The sequence below is a fragment of the Balaenoptera acutorostrata genome, chromosome 3 (genome assembly GCF_949987535.1).
Source record: "Balaenoptera acutorostrata chromosome 3, mBalAcu1.1, whole genome shotgun sequence".
NCBI classification, from domain to species: Eukaryota; Metazoa; Chordata; class Mammalia; order Artiodactyla; family Balaenopteridae; genus Balaenoptera; species Balaenoptera acutorostrata.
Window position 1 is genome coordinate 155,745,557 of NC_080066.1, and position 14,146 is coordinate 155,759,702.

The following is a 14,146-nucleotide window of genomic DNA, read 5'->3' on the forward strand; positions in this document are numbered from 1 at the left end:
GGTGCTCAACCCTGGCTGCACATTAGAATCATCTGGGGTGCTTTTAAATAACATCCTGCAGGAGCCTCACCCCCAGATAGTCACGGGTCTGCAAAGGGGCGTGACATTGGCATTATTACTAATTTTTAAGCTTTCCTGTGTGTGAGCAAGGTTAGGAACCACCATACTAAAAGTAACTTTGACGCAGGTGGTCCATGGACAAAGTTTGAGAACAGGGGCTTAAAAGAGTACACCTTAATGAGATCCTTCTGAAACTCATTCCACTGTCAACGTAGATAGCAGGCAGATACAAGTATTTAGATAATTTATTTTTTCTAAACCACAGGTGACAATTAAAAAAAAAAATCAATTGCTCTTCAAAAAGCTCTCAAATCTTAAGGAGAGCCTTAAGGAGGATATCTGGTTCTTAACTGAGAAGAGTCCATCTATCTTGTCACTTATTTATACATATTAAGTATTCCTGTGGCAATAAACTGCAATAAAGTTGATGAAAATCTAGGATCAAGTCTCCTAGATAAAGCCCTCAAAAATAATTCTGGGGGAGGGACTTCCCTGACAGTCTAGAGGTCAAGACCCTGTGCTTCCACCGCAGGGGTCACAGGTTAAATCCCTGGTCGGGGAACTAAGACCCCACATGCTGCACAGTGCAGCCAAAATTAAATAAAAGAAAAAATAAAAAAATAAAAAAATAATTAGGGGGAAAAAAGCAATTCCAACTGTGTTAATACTGAGAAAGGGACTTCCCTGGTGGCGCAGTGGTTAAGACTCTGTGCTCCCAATGCCTGGAGCCCGGGTTCGATCCCTGGTCAGGGAACTAGATCCCACATGCATGCCACAACTAACAGTTTGCATGCCACAACTAAGGAGCCCATGAGCCGCAACTAAGGAGCCCACCTGCTGCAACTAAGACCCGGCACAACCAAATAAATAAATAAAATAAATATTAAAAAAAAAAAAGATTGAGAAAGTTATTCCTCTTCAACAAACAAAACAGAGACTGGGCTATAAAGCTGACAAATTATAAGTGATGAGAAGAAATGGCCATTCATCTTGGCCAAACAGTAACTGAACGAATCAAATCATGGAAAAAAATCTTTAAAATTAATTTTATTATGAAATAAAACTAAGGTAGTTCACCCACTTCGATCTTAAAAAAATAACAATAATACGATTCACAGTAGTTTAATTAAGAGTTTAGTTCCCTTATATCATCTTACCACATCTTCTGCAATATGAGGGACATCGACTTCGGGGCTCCTTTCCTGTCCAAGGGGAACATCCTCAAACTCCTTATTTATGTGGTGCATTAATAACAACATTCTACTAAATGAACAAGTCTACATTTGTTCAAAGGTTAGCTTCCAGCCTGCTGCCTGTGGGCATCTTAACAGCCAGCTTAAAACAAACTCTGAAACAAGACGCAAAAGGAGAGACCACTCTTGTGGCAAGAAATTTTTATTAGCACTTGGACTTGGAAGAAGAAATAGACAGACCGTGCTACAAAAGCTCTTGAGTATTCAGGATAGATTTCTCAAGCCGAGAGGGAGGTTAAAGGGGTTACTGATCCATGGAGAGGAAAGAGGTAGGCTTTCATTTGTAGGGGTGATTACTCACAACTAAACTTAGCTGTTTTTCTGAAAATTCACAGACAAGAAATCAGAAAATTAAAAATAGATTATGAAGTGGATGGAGTTCAGGAAAGCTACATTCTACTTGAAGACAAAATATTGAGAAAACTTATCTTGTGTGTGAGCTCAATTTTCTCTACCTGTAAAGTGGTTATACTGCTTGCTGATTGCAGAAGGCTTAAGCCATTCGTTAAAAAGCCCTTTTTGCTAGATAATAAAGAGGCTACTTTACAGAAAGAAAATCTTTTTCTTTGATTGCAGGTAATTTACTAAAGTGATATATATTCCATAGGAAAAATCCATTTAGATAGAAAAATTAGTAAGAAACATAAAATCAATAAGATCTGAATTTGTTTCAAATAATTAGCTGGATTTAAGGAAGTTTAAGGGGGTTTTTGGGGGTGGGGGTGAGGGAGGAGGAGAAGGAAGGAGGAAAACCAAGAAAAGGGGAAGCTGAACAAAAGAAGAATTTACTTGTGGCTCTGAAACCAGTCCTTTCTGAAATCTTACCCCTACCACTAGACTATAAGCATTTTCAAAGGCAAGGATCATGTACTGTTCAACTCTGTACCCCTCAACAGCATACCCACCACAGGATACAGAGCAAGTGCTTGAGAAATGTTTGATAAATGAAGAATTAAATATTTCTCAACACTGTTCTAGGCAGTAAGTTACAAGAAAGGAGGGATCTAATCTACTTTCCAGCATTAGATATACTGTTAAACTGTACTGTGGCTAAGAATTAAACTGTGTTCACTAGAAAACTTGATTTTTACTTAGATAAATCTCTAATAGTGAAATAAACAAATTACATAAAAGCAGATACATAATAATAAAGAAAAAAGTGGAACCCAAATATTCCTAGGCTCAGAAAGCATAGGGATTGGAAAGAAGGGTACCCAGGTTCAACCAAATGAAAAGCCCGCCTGCCAAAGGTAACAAATGGATGTCAGCACCCCCTCTCCAGAAGCAGGAAATTCTCTTTATGACCACTCCCACCGCAACCCTCTCTCAAGACTGTTTTCTTTAACAGTTCTGCCCCCTCAGCATGGGGATCCTGGAATGCTTTAAAAAAAAAAAAAAAAAAAGCTTTAAAAAAAAGGATGGGCAGAGAATTTGAATAGAAATTAAAAAAAAAAAAAAAAGCTTCTCAGTTCTAATTAGCTTTTGACAGTTCCTGGGATTCTCAAGGTGATCATTTAACACCTCATTAACAAGTCTATTATAGGAATTAATTCAAATGAGCCAAACCGAATTTTAATTAAACCTCGATCTGCCCAAGGTATTCTTTTTCTTCCTCCTATGCCAACAGCCACCTGAATGAGCTCTCAGTTCCCTTCAATACTAAGAAGTACAAAAAGTGCAGTTTTCTACAAAGAAAGTTATTTCTGTCATCATATTAAAATTTATCTAGTAAAATGTACCTATCTAGTTTATTTTGTTCCACAATTTGGCCATTCTGGCTTAACATTCAAGTATACAAGCAATGTACTTTAAGAACCCATCCATTTTCTAATATTTCTCGATCATGTGTGTGTTCATTCATTCACCAAATTTATCAAAAGGCTACTAGATTTCAGACAGTAAGCTAGGTGCTGTGCTTGTTATTAACTACACCTTTGGACAGAAATAAAATACATCAAAGCACAACTCTGGAAAATGGAAAAGTGCAATTTTAGTTCCTTTGGTCAGACATTTTGCCTTGATTCATAAATAGATCTTACAGCTAAATTTCTATTACTGTACGTGGATTAGTGACATGTGAAGTAAAATCTAGAATTTCAAATGTCTCGTGTAATTTGTCAGAATTTCCTAGGTCTCATTTTTTTCTACTCACCAGCCTGTTCTAACTCAGTATGTCTACTCAAGGTACAAACACAATTCCTAACCACTGTTATCTTAGGTAAGACAGCTCTTAGGTGGTTCCTAGGTAAGACGGCTCTCATTATCTATCCATCACTCTAGTCACATGGCCCTCTCTTCTTTGAGAAAAGGATAGGAATTGGAGGGGAAATGTGGAAAAGATTGGAAGAAAGAAGAAAGGAGTGCTTACAAAGTAGGGTAGGGAAAGGATCTCAACTTCCCCTGCATGCTGCAGCTTTTCTGAAGGCTCTACGCTCTTATCACCAAAGAATAACACGTCTTCCCACAAAAAAGATGAAAACATTTATCAATAATCAACCACAGACTATTTGTGTGTATGTTTAAGCCTTACTTTCAAACTTATCTTAGGCAGGATTTACTTTCATGTAAGTTATTAATGTACTCTGGAGTCTAAAACAAAAAGTTTTAAATATAAAAGTAACATATTCAATCTGGTAAAATAAAATTCTAATAGTACAGAAAATTATTAAAAAAAAAAAAAAAATAGAAGTTTCCCTCCTCCACCCAGCCACCTCCATTCCCACTCCCAGCAAGAAGCTCCAGGCTCTGTTTCTGGCTCTCTTCGTGGCTAGTACCAAAATGCTGAATAATAAACTTACACCTCTGCTGCCTCTTTCGTCAACCCTGGATGGTGCTTAGATAAGGCATCTGTACTCCTACTTTCCATGTTTCCTCCACTAATCACCACCACTTTTTGTAATATTACTATTTTCAAATTCTTCTAGTGGCTAGTTATCTTTATAAATTTAAAGACTATTTCTTTCTTTTTTCTTTTTTTTGGCTGCGCTGCGTGGCTTGCAGAATCTTAGTTCCCCGACCAGGGACCGAACCCACAGAAGTGAAAGCACCGAGTCCTAACCACTGGACTGCCAAGGAGTTCCCTAAAGACTATTTCGTATTTCAAAATGTGTTGTTTATAAACTTAAGACGGTATCTACTGACTCTGAAGAGAAAAAATAAAGTATGAATACTAATAAGATACACAGGACTCAGAAACTTAATTCATTCAGGACAAAACCAAAAATTATTAGACATGCTGAATGTGGCAATAATAAACTTCATATACTCATTGGAATTATGCTATTATTAGCCAATTAGCTACATGTTAAAGAGAAAAAAATCATAATTCAGTAACATAAAATACTTGAGATATACAGTCAAAATTATAATGAAGGGGGGGCAATAGAGGGGTGAGGGGTGGGAGGCACAAACTACTGGGTGTAAGATAGGCTCAAGAATGTAGTGTACAACACAGGGAATACAGCCAACATTTAGTAATAACTGTAAATGGAAAGTAACCTTTAAAAATTGTTTAAAAAATTAAAAATTTTTTAAATTAAAAAAAATTTGATTTACATTTAAAAATTGCAATGAAAAGGCTTAGAGATTTCATTATATGTTTAGTATTTTATGACTGGGACAACAATTGTAACATCTATCATATAAGTCTATTGATTGACTTACACACTTTGAAGAAAACATTGTGTTCAAACATTAAGCACTGGCTCTGTGAGACAAAATTATAAATGTGAGATATAAAGTTGTGAAACATGGCTTTTGGAAGGAAAAAATGAATCAGCACAAAGGTGTCATAAAAGACAGCATTTCAGTTTGCTGTGAAGAATGAACAGAATTTCGGTGACAGGAGGATGAGCATTCTGTCAAGAGGCACCAAACTCGTTTACATGAGGGTACAGGAAAAGATGGTTAAGCTAAAATCAAACTATAGAGGATCTCAAACATCATATAAAGAATTGAACTTTATTCTGTAGGCAACTAGGAGTTACTAAAGACTGTTATTCTCTATTTCGGCATCTTTAGGCAGACAACAACAGAAGCTGTATGTTAGGAAGATTAATAAGTGGTACAGGAAAGACTGGAGCAAGGAAAAGGCAGTTATGGGTGGTGCAACTGTTTAAGGAACAGGGAGTCAGGGTCTGAAATAGTCACATGGCAGTGGGAATAAGCAGAAGTGACAGGCAGAATCAACAGATTTTGACTCAGACATGGGGAAACATGGCTACGATTTCAGGCCTACATAACCTGAAGACAGTTACATATTTAGTTGAGAAGATGAAGAGACAATACAATGAGAAAAAGCAGCATAACTTCTGTGCTGTTCCTGTTAAAGATACGTAGGCTGAATCTTAATCACGAGGAAACACTAGATGAACACAAATTGAGGGATATTCTGTATAATAACTGGCCTATAATTGTTAAAAGTGTCAACATCATGGAAGTCAAAGAAAGACTGAGGAACTGTGACTGAAGAAGAGTAAAGAGACGTGACAACTAAGTACAAAAGGTGACTCTAAACCACATCCACAGCCTCAGGATGTTGGTCTGAGGAACAGACAGTAATAATGTATCATTATTAGTTACTGAAATAATTAATAACATGTTCATATTAGTTAATTAAATAACATATTAGTGTAAATTTCTTGCTGTGGTCGGTTGTATTATGGTTATGTAGGAAAATGCCTTTGTAGGAAGCACACACAAAAGCATTTGGGATGATGGGGCTTCAGATCAGCAACTAACTCAATTGGTTCAGGAAAAAAGTTTTTTTTGTGCTGTACTTCCAACTTTTATGTAAGTTTGTGATTGTTTTACAGATAAGAAAAATATTTAAAAACATTATGATGGGAGATTAACCAAGATGGCGGAGTAGAAGGACGTGCTCTCACTCCCTCTTGCGAGAGCACCAGAATCACAACTGGCTGCTGGACAATCATTGACAGGAAGAACCTGGACTTCACCAAGGAGGATACCCCACGTCCAAGGACAGAGGAGAAGCCACAGTGAGACGGTAGGAGGGGCGCAATCAGAGTAAAATCAAATCCCATAACTGCTGGGTGGGTGACTCACAGACTGGCGAACACTTATACCACAGAAGTCCACCCACTGGAGTGAAGGTTCTGAGCCCCACGTCAGGCTTCCCAACCTGGGGGTCCGGCAACGGGAGGAGGAATTCCTAGAGAATCAGACTTTGAAGTCTAGTAGGAATTGATTGCAGGACTGTGACAGGACTGGGGGAAACAGAGACCCCACTCTTGGAGGGCACACACAAAGTAATGTGTGCATCGGGACCCAGGGGAAGGAGCAGTGACCCTGGGGGAGACTGAACCAGACGTACCTGCTGGTGTTGGGGGGGTCTCCTGCAGAGACAAGTGGTGGCTCTGTTTCACCGTGGGGATAAGGACACTGGCAGCAGAGGTCCTGGGAAGTTCTCCTTGGCGTGAGCCCTCCCAGAGTCTGCCATTAATCCCACCAAAGAGCACGGGTAGGCTCCAGTGTTGGGTTGCCTCAGGCAAAACAACCAACAGGGAGGGAACCCAGCCCCACCCATCAACAGTCAAGTGGATTAAGGTTTTACTGAGCTCTGACCGCCACAGCAACAGTCAGCTCTACCCACCACCAGAGCCTCCCATCAACCCTCTTAGCCTCAACCACCAGAGGGAAGACAACAGAAGCAAGAAAAACTACAATCCTGCAGCCTGTGGACCAAAAACCACAGTTACAGAAAGACAGAGAAGATGAAAAGGCAGAGGGCTATGTACCAGATGAAGGAACAAGAAAAAACCCCAGAAAAACAACTAAATGAAGTGGAGATAGGCAACCTTCCAGAAAAAGAATTCAGAATAATGATAGTGAAGATGATCCAGGACCTCGGAATAAGAATGGAGGCAAAGATTGAGAAGATGCAAGAAATGATTAACAAAGACCTAGAAGAATTAAAGAACAAACAAACAGAGATGACCAATACAATAACTGAAATGAAAACTACACTAGAAGGAATCAATAGCAGAATAACTGAGGCAGAAGAACGGATAAGTGACCTGGAAGACAGAATGGTGGAATTCACTGCTGCGGAACAGACTAAAGAAAAAAGAATGAAAAGAAATGAAGACAGCCTAAGAGACCTCTGGGACAAAATTAAACGCAACAACATTCGCATTATAGGGGTCCCAGAAGGAGAAGAGAGAGAGAAAGGACCAGAGAAAATATTTGAAGAGATTATAGTCGAAAACTTCCCTAACATGGGAAAGGAAATAGCCACCCAAGTCCAGGAAGCGCAGAGAGTCCCAGGCAGGATAAACCCAAGGAGAAACACGCCGAGACACATAGTAATCAAAGTGGCAAAAATTAAAGACAAAGAAAAATTACTGAAAGCAGCAAGGGAAAAACGACAAATAACATACAAGGGAACCCCCATAAGGTTAACAGCTGATTTCTCAGCAGAAACTCTGCAAGCCAGAAGGGAGTGGCATGATATACTTAAAGTGATGAAAGGGAAGAACCTACAACCAAGATTACTCTACCCAGCAAGGATCTCATTTAGATTTGATGGAGAAATCAAAAGCTTTACAGACAAGCAAAAGCTAAGAGAATTCAGCACCACCAAACCAGCTCTACAACAAATGCTAAAGGAACTTCTCTAAGTGGGAAACACAAGAGAAGAAAAGGACCTACAAAAACAAACCCAAAACAATTAAGAAAATGGTCATAGGAACATACATATCGATAATTACCTTAAACGTGAATGGATTAAATGCCCCAACCAAAAGACATAGACTGGCTGAATGGATACAAAAACAAGACCCATATATATGCTGTCTACAAGAGACCCACTTCAGACCTAGGGACACATACAGACTGAAAGTGAGGGGATGGAAAAAGATATTCCATGCAAATGGAAATCAAAAGAAAGCTGGAGTAGCTATACTCATATCAGATAAAATAGACTTTAAATAAAGAAGGTTACAAGAGACAAGGAAGGACACTACATAATGATCCAGGGATCAATCCAAGAAGAAGATATAACAATTATAAATATATATGCACCCAACATAGGAGCACCTCAATACACAAGGCAACTGCTAACAGCTATAAAAGAGGAAATCGACAGTAACACAATAATAGTGGGGGACTTTAACACCTCACTTACGCCAATGGACAGATCATCCAAAATGAAAATAAATAAGGAAACAGAAGCTTTAAATGACACAATAGACCAGATAGATTTAATTGATATATATAGGACATTCCATCCAAAAACGGCAGATTACACGTTCTTCTCAAGTGCACACGGAACATTCTCCAGGATAGATCACATCTTGGGTCACAAATCAAGCCTCAGTAAATTTAAGAAAATTGAAATCATATCAAGCATCTTTTCTGACCACAACGCTATGAGATTAGAAATGAATTACAGGGAAAAAAACGTAAAAAAGACAAACACATGGAGGCTAAACAATACGTTACTAAATAACCAAGAGATCACTGAAGAAATCAAACAGGAAATAAAAAAATACCTAGAGACAAATGACAATGAAAACACGACGACCCAAAACCTATGGGATGCAGCAAAAGCGGTTCTAAGAGGGAAGTTTATAGCTATACAAGCCTACCTAAAGAAACAAGAAAAATCTCAAGTAAACAATCTAACCTTACACCTAAAGAAACTAGAGAAAGAAGAACAAACAAAACCCAAAGTTAGCAGAAGGAAAGAAATCATAAAGATCAGAGCAGAAATAAATGAAATAGAAACAAAGAAAACAATAGCAAAGATCAATAAAACTAAAAGTTGGTTCTTTGAGAAGATAAACAAAATTGATAAGCCATTAGCCAGACTCATCAAGAAAAAGAGGGAGAGGACTCAAATCAATAAAATCAGAAATGAAAAAGGAGAAGTTACAACAGACACCGCAGAAATACAAAACATCCTAAGAGACTACTACAAGCAACTTTATGCCAATAAAATGGACAACCTGGAAGAAATGGACAAATTCTTAGAAAGGTATTACCTTCCAAGGCTGAATCAGGAAGAAACAGAAAATATCAACAGACCAATCACAAGTAATGAAATTGAAACTGTGATTAAAAATCTTCCAACAAACAAAAGTCCAGGACCAGATGGCTTCACAGGTGAATTCTATCAAACATTTAGAGAAGAGCTAACACCCATCCTTCTCAAACTCTTCCAAAAAATTGCAGAGGAAGGAACTCTCCCAAACTCATTCTATGAGGCCACCATCACCCTGATACCAAAACCAGACAAAGACACTACAAAAAAAGAAAATTACAGACCAATATCACTGATGAATATAGATGCAAAAATCCTCAACAAAATACTAGCAAACAGAATCCAACAACACATTAAAAGGATCATACACCACGATCAAGTGGGATTTATCCCAGGGATGCAAGGATTCTTCAATATACGCAAATCAATCAATGTGATACACCATATTAACAAATTGAAGAAGAAAAACCATATGATCATCTCAATAGATGCAGAAAAAGCTTTTGACAAAATTCAACACCCATTTCTGATAAAAACTCTCCAGAAAGTGGGCATAGAGGGAACCTACCTCAACATAATAAAGGCCATATATGACAAACCCACAGCAAACATCATTCTCAATGGTGAAAAACTGAAAGCATTTCCTCTAAGATCAGGAACGAGACAAGGATGTCCACTCTCACCACTATTATTCAACATAGTTCTGGAAGTCCTAGCCACGGCAATCAGAGAAGAAAAAGAAATAAAAGGAATACAAATTGGAAAAGAAGAAGTAAAACTGTCACTGTTTGCGGATGACATGATACTATACATAGAGAATCCTAAAACTGCCACCAGAAAACTGCTAGAGCTAATTAATGAATATGGTAAAGTTGCAGGTTACAAAATTAATGCACAGAAATCTCTTGCATTCCTATACACTAATGATGAAAAATCTGAAAGAGAAATTATGGAAACACTCCCATTTACCATTGCAACAAAAAGAATAAAATATCTAGGAATAAACCTACCTAGGGAGACAAAAGACCTGTATGCAGAAAACTATAAGACACTGATGAAAGAAATTAAAGATGATACCAACAGATGGAGAGATATACCATGTTCTTGGATTGGAAGAATCAACATTGTGAAAATGAGTATACTACCCAAAGCAATCTACAGATTCAATGCAATCCCTATCAAATTACCAATGGCATTTTTTACGGAGCTAGAACAAATCATCTTAAAATTTGTATGGAGACACAAAAGACCCCGAATAGCCAAAGCAGTCTTGAGGCAAAAAAATGGAGCTGGAGGAATCAGACTCCCTGACTTCAGACTATACTACAAAGCTACAGTAATCAAGACAATATGGTACTGGCACAAAAACAGAAACATAGATCAATGGAACAAGATAGAAAGCCCAGAGATTAACCCACGCACCTATGGTCAACTAATCTATGACAAAGGAGGCAAAGATATACAATGGAGAAAAGACAGTCTCTTCAATAAGTGGTGCTGGGAAAACTGGACAGCCACATGTAAAAGAATGAAATTAGAATACTCCCTAACACCATACACAAAAATAAACTCAAAATGGATTAGAGACCTAAATGTAAGACTGGACACTATAAAACTCTTAGAGGAAAACATAGGAAGAACACTCTTTGACATAAATCACAGCAAGATCTTTTTCGATCCACCTCCTAGAGTAATGGAAATAAAAACAGAAATAAACAAGTGGGACCTAATGAAACTTCAAAGCTTTTGCACAGCAAAGGAAACCATAAACAAGACGAAAAGACAACCCTCAGAATGGGAGAAAATATTTGCAAATGAATCAACGGACAAAGGATTAATCTCCAAAATATATAAACAGCTCATTCAGCTCAATATCAAAGAAACAAACACCCCAATCCAAAAATGGGCAGAAGACCTAAATAGACATTTCTCCAAAGAAGACATACAGACGGCCACGAAGCACATGAAAAGATGCTCAACATCACTAATTATTAGAGAAATGCAAATCAAAACTACAATGAGGTATCACCTCACTCCTGTTAGAATGGGCATCATCAGAAAATCTACAAACAACAAATGCTGGAGAGGGTGTGGAGAAAAGGGAACCCTCTTGCACTGTTGGTGGGAATGTAAATTGATACAGCCACTATGGAGAACAATATGGAGGTTCCTTAAAAAACTAAAAATAGAATTACCATATGACCCAGCAATCCCACTACTGGGCATATACCCAGAGAAAACCGTAATTCAAAAAGACACGTGCACCCGAATGTTCATTGCAGCACTATTTACAATAGCCAGGTCATGGAAGCAACCTAAATGCCCATCAACAGACGAATGGATAAAGAAGTTGTGGTACATATATACAATGGAATATTACTCAGCCATAAAAAGGAACGAAATTGAGCCATTTGTTGAGAAGTGGATGGATCTAGAGACTGTCATACAGAGTGAAGTAAGTCAGAAAGAGAAAAACAAATATCGTATATTAATGCATGTATGTGGAACCTAGAAAAATGGTACAGATGAGCCAGATTGCAGGGCAGAAGTTGAGACACAGATGTAGAGAATGGACATATGGACACCAAGGGGGGAAAACTGCGATGAGGTGGGGATGGTGGTGTGCTGAATTGGGCGATTGGGATTGACATGTATACACTGATGTGTATAAAACTGATGCCTAATAAGAACCTGCAGTATAAAAAAACAAACAAAACAACTAATACTAAACTTTCATTGGGTTATTTGTATGGAAATATGTTAATATAAATGTTTCAGACATTACATGAAATTTCTAAAAATCTTATATTTGTATTTGTATGGAAATATGTATGGAAATATGTTAATATAAATGTTTCAGACATTACATGAAATTTCTAAAAATCTTATATTTGTATTTGTATGGAAATATGTATGGAAATATGTTAATATAAATGTTTCAGACATTACATGAAATTTCTAAAAATCTTATATTTGTATTTGTATGGAAATATGTATGGAAATATGTTAATATAAATGTTTCAGACATTACATGAAATTTCTACAAATCTTATATTTGTATTTGTATGGAAATATGTATGGAAATATGTTAATATAAATGTTTCAGACATTACATGAAATTTCTAAAAATCTTATATTTGTATTTGTATGGAAATATGTTAATATAAATGTTTCAGACATTACATGAAATTTCTAAAAATCTTATATTTGTATTTGTATGGAAATATGTATGGAAATATGTTAATATAAATGTTTCAGACATTACAGGAAACGTCTAAAAATCTTATATGTTCTGGTATAATGTTATAAGTAATAATCCTAGTTATTACTTTAAAATGTATATCTCAGAAATAACTAATTTTCTTGTCAACTGCATTATTATGAACTTTCATCAAATCTTTAACCATGGTCATTTTTAAGTCTTTTGTCATTTACAGACAGTTCTGGGTGTACTCTGATGATTTTGCAAATATGTTCCTATAAAAGGGTTTCATCTTCAAGAAATTCATGGAAAAGACTCTGACAAGTACAGGTTTCTGGTAACTGACTGTACTGCTGAACTGAATGAATAAGCATTTTCAGAACTCTAATGAAAAACTGATGAACTCATAAAAGTGCTAACAAAAGATCAAGATGAAAAAAAAAAAGAAATTAATTACATGGGACTGAGTGAACTGATGAGGATGAGTATAATTTTTGTGACTTTCTGTCTGAATTTTAAAAAAAAAAATCCCACAAGGACTCAGAGGAAAAGAATATACAAATCAATTTTCACTGCAAAGTAAAGGAGCTGTTACAGTGGAGGATTACTGGACTGAATGTCAATATTATGACATAGTATAACTGTGTTTCATGTTTGGTAATTGCAATCATTGTTGCTTTTGTTGTGGTCATCCATGTACAATGCTTGGTGTCAGTCTATTTATCTCTTGTAAAAATAAAATACAGTGTGTGTGTGTGGAAAAAAAAAAAAAAAAGAATTCTATAATGCCACAGTAATCAAGACAATATAGTTTTAGTATAAAAATCAATGGGCTAGAATAGAAAATTCAGAAATGGAACCATACATATATAGTCGACTGAGTTTTCACAAAGGTACCAGGGTTGTTCAATGGGGAAAAGAATATTTACAATAAATCCTGCTGAAATAAAAAAAAAAAAAAAAAAAAAAAAAAAACATTATGATGAGGGGACTTCCCTGGTGGTCCAGTGGTAAAAAATCCGCCTTCCAAAGCTGGGGATGTGGGTTCGATCCCTGGCTGGGGAACTAAGATCCCGCATGCCTCAGGGCAACTAAGCCCGCATGCCACAAGTAGGGAGCGTGCACGGCACAAACTACACAGCCCATGCACTCTGGAGCCCACGTGCCACAACTAGAGAGAAGCCCTCGTGCCGCAATGAAGAGCCCATGTGCCGCAATGAAAGATCCCGCATGCCACAGCTAAGAACGGACACAGCCAAAAATATAAATAAATAAGTAAAAATAAAATAAATATTAAAAAAAAATTATGATGAGAAACATCAACTCTGCCATATGACTACAGGTCTACTTCACAGAATTTAGGGACAAACATTTTAAATTACTGTGACCTTTTTTTCATAAATTTTAGTTCTCTTCCCCAGCCTCCAGTTCCTTAAAGCCAATAGGGAAAAGCAAGAACACCAAGGAAGATTAGAATGCTCCTGTTTTTCCTTACAATGTCCATTTGTTTCCAGAAGTTGCAGGAAGTTTCAAAAAATGAAATAATATATACATTTAAAAATAAAAGACATAGGAAAGATGATCGTTGTACAGCAACAAGAGACGTGCACTACATATCAACAAGGG

At 37.0% G+C, this 14,146-nt stretch overlaps 1 protein-coding gene across 2 annotated transcripts in view; it reads right to left on the reverse strand.

Moving 5' to 3' along the window:
• The window catches only part of SPTLC2 (serine palmitoyltransferase long chain base subunit 2), a 127,594-nt gene that overhangs the window by 54,010 nt on the left and 59,438 nt on the right, over positions 1 to 14,146 (reverse strand). The gene's annotated exons all lie outside the window — the stretch shown is intronic.